Consider the following 11194-nt stretch of genomic DNA (forward strand, 5'->3'; position numbering starts at 1 on the left):
CATCACTTGTCTATTTGCCTTCCAGCTTTCAAATTGTGTTACCAGTGTCCATCTGCTATGACATACTTTCCCCTCTTTTAATCCTGTATTAAATGACTATTACCATGTAACAAACTTTTTTAAATTTTAGCATGTTAAAACAGCAAAAATTTATCATCTCAGTTTCTGTGGGGTCAAAAATTCAGAAATAGCTTACCTGGGTAGTTTTGGCTCAGTGTGTTTCTGAGGTCGTGGTCTAGATGTCCACCAGTGCTGCAGTCATCTCAACTGGGGCTGGAGAATCTGATTTTAATTTATGCGGCTGTTGGCAGGAAACCCCAGGACCTCAGTGGCTATTTATTCACAAAATGCCTCAGTTCCTCCTAGGTGGGCCTCTCATTAGGCTGCCTGAATGTCCTCCAGTATCTGACAACCAGCTCTCCTCAGAGCAAGTGATCCTTTAATTGTAGTGTGGTTTGGGGAGGTAGGAGAGAGAAATCCATGTGTTAATATAGTGAAGTCGGGGTGAAAAAAAATTGTTTCTTTTTTCTTGTCCTTATTGCAAATGTCATCTCTCCATTCATCTTAATGTGTCCTCTAAAGTTCTATAGTCTTGGAAAATCAGCATTAATGATGAAAAACTTATCATATCAAACATCTAGCCATATTTATCCATATAGTAGATAGTCTTGTAAATTTTTTATCTGCCATCTAAAGTTTTCCCCCCAAATATTCTAGTCTAACATATTATATCACTTTTAAAACAAGATGTTTCTTTTCCAGTGGGGTAAAGCATCTTTAAATCAAAATGCAGTCTATTATAGGTTGAGAAATGACCCACATGTTTCCCACATGGCCCTCAATCAACTTCACTCAAAACAAAGTGATGGTTCTGTTTCTGTGTTATTGACTATTAAGAAAGAATGAACATCCTAACACGTGATGAATTGCATTTTTGTTAAGAGTTCAAAAAAATTTGTTTCTTTTTTGTATCCAGTGTGCCAATAGCCAAAAAATATGTTTTCAAAAAGCTTATTAGAAAATGCCATAATGTGCATTGTTTGCGGGGAGGAAGACTTCAAATCTAAATTTATATTAACTTAGTAACTACTTGTCTGAGTGCAAAATTATTTGTTTTGTAACATTTATTTGTTCATATCAGAAAATGCAATCATTTGCCAGCAAAATTATATCTTTTACAAGATTACTACTGGAGAAATAAGACAGGAATTATGGTAGTGAAAATATGCTGGATAGACACTTTGATTTTTTGGATTTTTTTAACCACAGTATAAAATGTTCCTTTACTTGTGAATTTAGAATGTTGTTCCTGTTTAAAAGCTCTGCAAGTTCAAGATACTCATCAGAATTAAGACAACTATCTTCATTTGACAGCCTACCTCAAATTAAATGTCATTTTTGTCTTCTGCAAACATTAGTGCTTTCTGTTTGGTACAACTTTTCTTCGTTGTGTGACTAAAGCACTAAGAATTTAGACCTGGTGATCGTGTGGCTAAAGAGTAGAGAAATAAAACAAAACATACTTAGTATCACCTTATGGCTAATTTAAGTGGTATTTGAAACAAAAGGAAATCATAACCAGACATAAATGAATACTGCAATAAGTCAGGTGAATTCTGGCAAAATTCCTTTAACAGTTCTGTTATTGAAAAATCACATGCATCCACAAGGAATAATGCTTTCTTTATAATATATGACAATAATAATAATAAACATTTTAATTTTACCTATATACAAGTGCTGTTCTAAGCATTAATTCAATTCTGATGATAATCCTTTGATGTATGCAACATTACCTCCATTTTATAAAAGAAACTCAGGTATGGGTAAACGGCTTAAGGTTACACGGATACTTCCCAAGTGAAGCTAGGATTGTAACCCAGACAGTTTGATTTCTAAGCCTAAGAAAATTTGTTTCCATATAGATCGGGGTTTCTCAGCCTCACCAGTACTGGCATACTGGGATGAATAATTCTTTGTTATGGGGACTGTCCTGTGCAGGATATCTAGCAGTGTCCCTGGCCTCTATCCACTAGATGCCAGTGGTTCTCCCTTGCTCCCCACTATCTCGTTGAGGCAACAAAAATGTCTGCAGGCATTGCAGATGTTCCCTGGAAGGCAAACTCACAGTCTAAGAACTAATGATATAGACTTATTTGTTCTAAATCTAAGTCACTTTACAGTAACTTACAATAAGAGGGCTTGATATGAAAATATAAAGAAAATGTGGGAGGGGTTCTTGGCTGGCTCAGTCAGAGAAGTGTGCGACTCTTGATCTCAGGCTTGTAAGTTTGAGCCCCACAGTGGGTGTGGAGATTACTTACATAAATAAAACTTTTTTAAAAAAGATCTTATTTATTTATTTGTCAGAGAGAGTAAGGGAGCACAAGCAGGGGGAGCAACATGCAGAGGGAGAGGTGGAAGCAGGCTCTCCGCTGAGCAGGATCATGACCTGAGCTGAAGGCAGAAGCTTAACCGACTGAGCCGCCCAGGTGCCTCCATAAATAAAACTTAAAAAAAAAAAGGAAAAAGAAAAAAACTGGATAGAGGTATCAAATATTTTGTTCATGAGATGGATCACATTCTTATGTTTAAAATGTTAAGTACAGAGAAAAATGAAGGTAGTAAGAAAAGAAACTAATTTGAAAGTGCTATTATAAAAAGAATTTTAAAGAGAACTTGGAGGAGCCCTTAAGAAAAGGGAGACTTAAGTAAGACTAACACAGCCAGAGAAGGTCAAACTGGTGCATCAGAGGAACAGAGTGTTGCAGGAGAAATACTAATAAATCTAAGCAGCTTGCCTCGATACCATAAAAATCAAGGGGCCTCAAGTTCAACTGGAGTGCATGTCCTCAGTAAAGTCATTCACACTCCATTCTTTTTTAAAAATGCGAGCTAATTAATTTTTTTTTCCAAACCACATTCTTCAAGATGTTAAATTTTGAGACATGAAGTAGATTTTTTAGGAAGAGAAGTTTTCATGTGAGTAAGCCCAAATTTGAGGGACCTTGAAGTAGTATAATAGATTTGAACTCTAAGATTTGATGAGAAGGTGGGACCTGGGATCAAACCCCACATCGGGCTCCCTGCTCAGTGGGGAGCCTGCTTCTCCCTCTCCCTCTGCCTGCCTCTCCCCCTGCTCTCTCTCTCAAATAAATAAATAAAATCATAAAAACCAAAAAAGATTTGATGAAAAGATAAATGCCTGGAAGGGTAATATATACACAGAAGTACCTTCTATGCTGTGCTAGGGAATCTGCGATGTGTCTTAAAAATAGAGGCCATTGAACATATTACAGAAGAATAGCATGATTCAATTTGCATTTAGAATATTCATTCTTCGAACAATTTTGTGATTGGTTTGGAAGACACTGACTGTAAGAAAGTTGTGAAATAATCTGGTTATACTGATGACCAGAATCACAAAAGTAACAACGGAATTGGGGAGAGATTAAGAATGAATTCAGACATTAATAAAGAGGTAGCAGCCAGCCTGCGCATGATGTAGCTAATGCATGTAAGGATTATGTGGCTCCCAGATTTCTTGTTTTAGAAACTAGGTGGTTGGAATCATTCCCAACAGATATACAGGAAGATGGGTACGGGAGGAAGGATGGATGACAAGTTCACAAAAAAACAAGATGTGGACACCAAAAATGTTTATCGTGTAAAAGTTTAATTTTAGCTTTCTCTCTACCTTATTATGATGCAAAAGCAAATTGGCATTAGTTCAGTTAAAGCAATTTTCAACATTAGCTTGGCACCAGCTTTTCCCATTGGCACTCTTTAAATTTGCCCTGGCTTCAGCACCTATATTGCCAGGATATACTTGGCAGTCACAGAATCTAGGTGTCAGATTGTAAAATTATTCTGTTCCACTTTCTTTTTTAAATAAATGATTTTTGCAAGCTAACTTTGCTTCCTATTTAGTGATTTGAAGTGAATTTCTGAGAAATGCTTTTCATAAAAGGTGTTTATTACTTAAATTCAGCAGCTCCACTATTTTTCTGGTGATCCTGCCCATTTCACGCACCTCGGTCACACTCTTTTATGTCCACTACTCAATCCACTGAAAAGTTAGCCCTTTCAAAAATAGCACTGTGTACCTGAAAAGCCACTCTCCTGCATGCATCACGTCAATGCTCATTCATTTTACATTGGAAACAGATTTTACATCTGAAAACAGATTTTTAAACAGGGAGCTCTGTGCAGAATGCTTACTGGGGAATACTCTGCAGAGACAGACCTGTCAGGAAAGGAGGAAAGCAGGACTAGACAGGGGGACTATTGCAAAGCTGTGCAACCAAGACTTTAGTGAATCCCACATGGAGCTCCGTATATGGGAGGGCCCTTCAGGATGGTTCCAAATTTAGTCAAAGGACCAGGCCTTTGTACCCCCGCATCAGCCAATCTTCTGGTCACTCCTGGAAAGATGATCAACCTTGAGTGAAGTAGCTTCCTGTGACTAAAGTGATTTGCAAAGAGGAATACAGCTGTGAATAACCAGCTATCAAGACGGTATGTTTGGCTGCTGGAGGATGGGTGCCTTGAGGCTAGAGAGGGTATCTGGGTGAAACATCACAGAATCTGCCACTTAATCACTCATTTCTGAAACCCCATCTCTTCCAGGAACCTAACAAACCTCATTTGTTGAATTCTCCGGAGGAGTTGGAACTTTCTGGTCCAATTATATCTTTACTTTCATCTGAATAATCTGTAAGTTAGATTATTGTCTATTCATTTTTTGGCTTCTGCGTTTCCTTTTCTTCTCTCTCTATTCTGTATGTTAAGATTTAAGGTACTGACAGAAAAGTGGCCAGATCTAAATGGAATGTGATCTAGAATTACACATAATGTTGAGCATGAACATTCACTGATCTTCAAAGAACTATGTAATACTGAAGTATAAAAATTTAAACAAAGTGTATAGAAATAAAAGTCTGAGAAAACTTGAAGTATATAAACACAAAGCTCAATCCCTGGAAAAAAAAAAAAAATGTCTTTCCTTTCTTTAGTGTCTTTCCTGAACTGAACCCAAATGTTTAAGTTGGTTTAGATCACCTATTTAACTAGTTAGAACTAGTTTTGTGTTCTTTTCCTTGCATAATAATGAAAACGTTAATAATAGATAAAACACAATACTAGGTGAAACAAAACGTCAAGATTTCGAGCACATTTTATTAGACAGTTTTAAGTGAAAAATACCTGTTTTTTTTTCCCCCTGATATTAAAGGGAAAGTATTTAGTCTTTCACCATTAAATATCACATTAGCTGCTAAGTTTCTCATAGATACTCTATCAGGTTGAGGAAGTTCCTTTGTTCTTCTGGTTGGCTGAGTTTTTTTGTTGTTGTTGTTGTTAAAGATTTTTTTTATTCATTTGAGACAGATATATATAAATATATATATATAGAGAGAGAGAGAGAGAGAGAGAGGGAGAGAGAGAGAGAGAGAGCATGAGCAGCCGGAGAGGCAGAGAGGGAGAAGCAGACGCCCCACTGAGCCAGGAACCCAACATGTGTTTTGATCCCAGGACCCAGAGATCATGACCTGAGCCAAAGGCAGAAGCTTAACCATCTGAGCCATGCAGGTGCCCTTGGCTGAGTGTTTTTATTATGAATGTATGTTGATTTTTTTTCAAATACTTTTACTGTGTCTACTGAGATGATCTCATATATATATGTGTGTATATATATGTATATGTATATATGTATATATTTATTTTCTAGTTTCTTTATATTGTGAATTACATTGATTGCAAATTTACAAAAACCTTGTATTCCTAGGATAATACTGGTCATGACATGCATTCCTTTTATATAAATTGCTGTATTAAATTTGCTAAACTATATTTAAGGATTTTGCGTCCATGTTCATGAGGTGAGAAGTGTTTGCTTCTTTTCTATTTTCTGAATGTGTTTCATGAAACTGCTAATATATATATATATATATATATATTTTTTTTTTTTTTTTAAACATTTGGTTGAATTCATGATTCAATGTACCTGGACCTGGAATTTTTTTTTTTTTTTTTTGTGGAAACGTTTTAAACTATTAATGCAATTAAAAATATATATACAGAGCTATTTAGGTTTCTATTTCTTCTTGAATGAACTCTGATAAGTGGATATCTTTCAAGCAGTTTTTCTAGGTCATCTATCAAATTTGTTGGCATAAAGTTTTTCATAATATTCCCTCCTCATATCTTTAATGTGTATAAGATCTGTAGTGATGTTTCTTTCATTACTAATATTGGGAATTTGCATTTTCTTTCCTTTTCGTTATTCAGATAAGTTAAAACTTTATCAAGTTTACTGATCTGAAAAAAAAAAGCCCTTCATCTTTATTTTCAATTTCATTGATTTCTACTCTGATATTTCTTATTTTATTCTTTCTACATATGATGGATACACTTTGTTTCAGTTCTTCTAAGTTTCTTTAGGTGGAAGCTAAGATAATTAATTTGAGGGTTTTTTTGCATGTAACCACTTTAATATCATGATTTTCCCTTTAAGAACTGTTTTAGCTGCATCTCACTAATTCTGATATGTTGTATTTTCATTTTAATTTATTTGCAAATATTTTCTAATTTTCTTTGAGTAGCTTCAGTGCCCATGCATTATTTTGAAGTGTGTTATTTAATTTCCACACATTTGGTGATTCTCCAGTTGTTTTCATTACTGACTTTTAGTATAATTATGTTGTAGTCAGAGTTCATACTTTGCATAATTTCACTACTCTTTAAGATTTTTTATTGCACAGAATATAGTCTATCTTAGCGACTGTCCAACATATACTTGAAAGAATGCATATTTTGCTATTGTTGGGGGGGAGTAATCAATTTGCTTGGTTTGGATGATAGTGTTGCTCAAATATCTATACACTTACTGATAATCTATCTACTCTTTCAGTTAATGAGAGGACTTTTGTATTTTCCCTTGGAGTGCTATAATTTTCTTTTATATATTTGAAGCATTTAGATCTGTACATATCTGAGACTGAGGTTTCATTTTGATGAACAAAAACAGATTAAATGTCACATTTTATCTTTTGAAATGTTAATAAAACTACTTAAAGCTATTAAACGGTTTTTTAATTAGTTAATAGAAGGAGAAAAATATGTTATTAAATTGTCTTTATAATTATGTAATTACCTTTACTGATGCTGTATTTGTTCATGTTCATTAGTATTACTGTGTGGAGTCATTTACTTTCAGCCTGAAGCACTTCCTTTACTATTCATCTGCTAGCTACAATTCTCTCATTTTTTTTTTTTTTTGTTGATCTGGGAAAGTCTTTATTTCACATTAATTTTTAAATAATAGATTTGCTGGATATAGGATTCTTGGTTGACAGTTATCTGTGTGTGTGTGTGTGTGTGTGTGTGTGTGTGTGTGTGTGTGTGTGTGTGAACTTTCAATACATTATCTCCCTGCCTTCTGGCCTCAGATTTTTCTTACTGGGATTCCTGTGGAACTGTTATGCTGTATTTCTCTTGCTGCTTTCAAGATTTTCCCCTTGTCTTTTACTACCAGCAATTTTTCTACATGTCTTTGCAAGTCTCTTTATTTTGATCCTATTGAGAATTTGTGGGGCTTTCTGGATGTGTAGGTTATTATTTTTCAATAAACCTGGGAAGTTTCTGGGGCACCTGGGTGACTCAGTTGTTAAGCGTCTGCCTTTGGCTCAGGTCATGATCCCAGGGTCTCGGCATCGAGCCCCGCATCAGGCTCCCTCCTCAGCCGGAAGCCTGCTTCTCCCTCTCCCACGTGCCCTGTTTGTGTTCCCTCTCTCGCTGTGTCTCTCTGTGTCAAATAAATAAATAAAATCTGTAAAAAAAATAAATAAATCTGGGAAGTTTTCAAACATTATTTCTTCAAATATGTTTTCTCTTTCCTCTCCTGATACTCCCATTACACATATGTTGATGTCCTACTATTCTTTGAGGCTCTTCATTTTTCTTCATTTTCTTTTCCTCTTTATTCTTTGGCTTGAATAATCTTAATCAATTTAATTTCAAGTTTGCTAATTATTTCTTTTACCAGTTCAAATCTACTGTTGAGCTTCTCCAGTGAAAATTTTTTTTTAAATTTCAGTTATTGAAATTTTCAACCCTGGAATATACATTTAATTCTCTTTTATAATTTTTATTTCTTTACTGATATTCTCTACTTTTTGCAACACTGTTGTCATACCTTCCTTTACTTCTTTAATCATACTTTCCTTTTGTGAACATGCTTCTAATGACTACTTTGCAATCTTTTTCTGCTAAATGTCACATCTAGCTCTCTCTCACAGGCAGTTTCTCTCACCTGTTTTTTTTTTTTTTTTCCCCCATTTGGATGGGTTACACTTCCTACTTCTTTGCCTGTCCCATATTCTGTTGTTGGAAAGTGGACATTTTAGATAATATGTGGTAGGAACTCTGGGTACTCCCTGGATACTGTTCTTCCTCCTGAACTTATTATTATAATTTGCTTATTTTTCTTAGTGACTGGCTGGAGTCTTTTACTGAAGTCTTTCCATGCCTTCTACCCCCATAGTGTTTCTCCTCAAAGAGTCACAGCTTTCAGTATGCCCACAGTCAATACGACATGGCAGCAGCACTGGTAGGGCTCTCCTCCACTCTTTCCCTGACCGTACCTATCTGTGAAATTCCACTAATTGCCTCGCTGGGCAATTTGTCTATTATTTCCAGTAAGGCCCTGGAACAAAATTACTCTTCATAACTGGATTATACCCAGTCACATTTGTCTCCTTTGAGGGAATATTTTCTGAGGTAACCCTCAGATGTTTATTCCAAGTGCTCCTCCCCGCATCTTTATTAGAACCAATCTCCTCCCAGTTGTTTTTCATTAAAATCTCTACTGCTCTTGTGAGTGCCCCTAAGTTTAAACTTCTTTATACTTTATTGCAGAAGAAGTCAGTTTTGGGGGAAGAGATTAGGAACTATCTGGTTTCTTTGTTTGTTTTGTTGTTGTTTTCAAGAGTTTATTTATTTGAGAGAGAGTGTGAAGAGAGCACAAGCAGGGTGAGCGGCAGAGGGAGAGGGAGTGGGAGAAGCAGCCTCCCCACTGAGCAGGAAGCCTGACACAGGGTTCCATCCCCAGGACCCTAGGATCATGACCTGAGCCAAAAGCAGATACTTAACCAACTCAGCCACCCAAGTGCCACAGGAACTATCTGTTCTATATCTTGTTTTTCCTCAAGGGCAAAATCTCCGTATCAATAATCTGGAGTTGGGGATGGCACAATGGAGAGCTTCTCTCTGAGTGATACCTTTGCTGTAGGAGCTGAGCACTCAGTGGAGGGGCAGGCAACAGCCTGGGGGCAGGCTCTGTGGTGTAGATCTACCACGTCAAAAGCTGGAGGAAGAGGTATGAGGGTCACAGTATTCTCAGCGTGCAGACTCGAAGTAGAGCTTCTATTCCATGAGTGGAGTTTGCACAGAAGAAAGCCCCCTGCCCTAGACTGCATTTGCACATGATTTAGCCTCAGCAACAGGTGTCTGGGGGCTGGATGAAAAATACTGAAGATCATGCCTCTCCTGGGAAGAAAGCCCTCTGGCTGGGAGCTGGAAAAAGAGGGGAGCCCCATTTCTTGCCTGCTGCAATCTGGAGTGGAGTGTTTCTTGCTGAGTTGGGAAAGGGAAGGAAGGGAGTAGTCTTGGTTCAAATACCACAAATTTTTGCTTTCCCTACTGAATTTTCTGTAGGTTTTCTTGAAAAGATGTTTCTACATTTTCTATTTGCCCCTAGGACTATTTCCAGAGGCTTTAAGTGGTTGTTTTTAAAAAATACTTTCCACCAATTTCACTGCAGGTCAGTAGAACTTCTCATGCTCTTATGCTAGAAATCGATCCTTTTACCTTTATTTTTGGAAAAGAATTTTTGTCAGTATAGAAATATAGGTCAATGAGCATTCTTTTGTCAATTTAAAAATAGTATTCCTTCATTTTTCGATTTCTTTGGTTTTTGGTGAAAAGTCTGTCATTCTTACATCCATTCCTTTGTAAGTCATAGTTCTTATTTCTGGTGGAAGAATTTGTCTTATCACACATTTCATCAATTTGAATATGATATTCCTAGTGTAGTTTTTTTCTTGGTTTTTCTGCTTGGAGTTTGTAGAGCTTCCTGCATCTGTAAATACATACTTGCCATCAAATTTGCAAAGAAAATGCCATTATTTAAATTTTTTTCCTGCCTCTCCAACTTCCTGTACTCAAATTACACAAATGTTGAATTTCTTGATCATGCCCCACAGGAAATATGAAATTCTGTTCATTTTGAGTCTTTCTACTCTTTGCATCTTCACTAATCTTGTGGAGTGTCCAATCTGCTCTTAATCAAATTTGACATATTTTTCATTTTATTTTGCATGCTGTTTTTTTTAAATCTCTTGTAGTTTGAATAATTTTTTGTATCTATTGCTTTATTCATCATACAGTCTTGAACATATGCAATAAAATCACCATAGCTATTTTAACACCCCTGTGCTAATTCTGTAGTCTTAGTCATGAGTTTTTTTGTTTCTGTTGACTGTTTTTCTTTTCTCCTGGTTATTGGTTATGCTCTTGCCTCTTGCATGCTTGTTCATTTTTAAATTGTGAATTATAACTTACTGCTCCTTTTAGATTCAGTCATTATTTTCTTATATGATGAATGCTATAGATGATAACGTGGCAATGAGCCGACAACACCTTTAACGATGTTTAGGTTTTTTTGTTCTAGTAGGCAGTCAAATTACTGACACATTTCCAGACTCTCGGGCTTGGTTTTATTCTTTGTTAGATTATATATATTTTGTTTTTTTTCCTTACTCCTAGGTGTTGTCTCATATCAAAGACATACTCTTTTCTCCCAAGGCTTGAAGTGTCTAGAGTCTCCACTGATTGTATAAGGAGTTCCAAAGAGGTCTCTGTCATCTGGTCAGGCTCCAACTGCAATGTCTTTCATCACTTCACAGTCTCTGGTATTTTTCTCAGCTCTTGGCCCCCCTACAGTAGTGACTCTACTGGCATTCTAATAGTTGCATTTGCACATGTGCAAATTGTCCCTCAGTCACCAAAACATGGGGACTCCTCTGCTGATTTGACACCTCCCTGTCTGCACTCTTCTCTCTAGAGAAGGGTAGTACAGGCTTTACTACTTTTAACTACTTCAGCTGCCCTGACCTCCAATATTCTTCCTCAACTC

Source organism: Zalophus californianus, chromosome 2 (assembly GCF_009762305.2).
Source record: "Zalophus californianus isolate mZalCal1 chromosome 2, mZalCal1.pri.v2, whole genome shotgun sequence".
NCBI lineage: Eukaryota > Metazoa > Chordata > Mammalia > Carnivora > Otariidae > Zalophus > Zalophus californianus.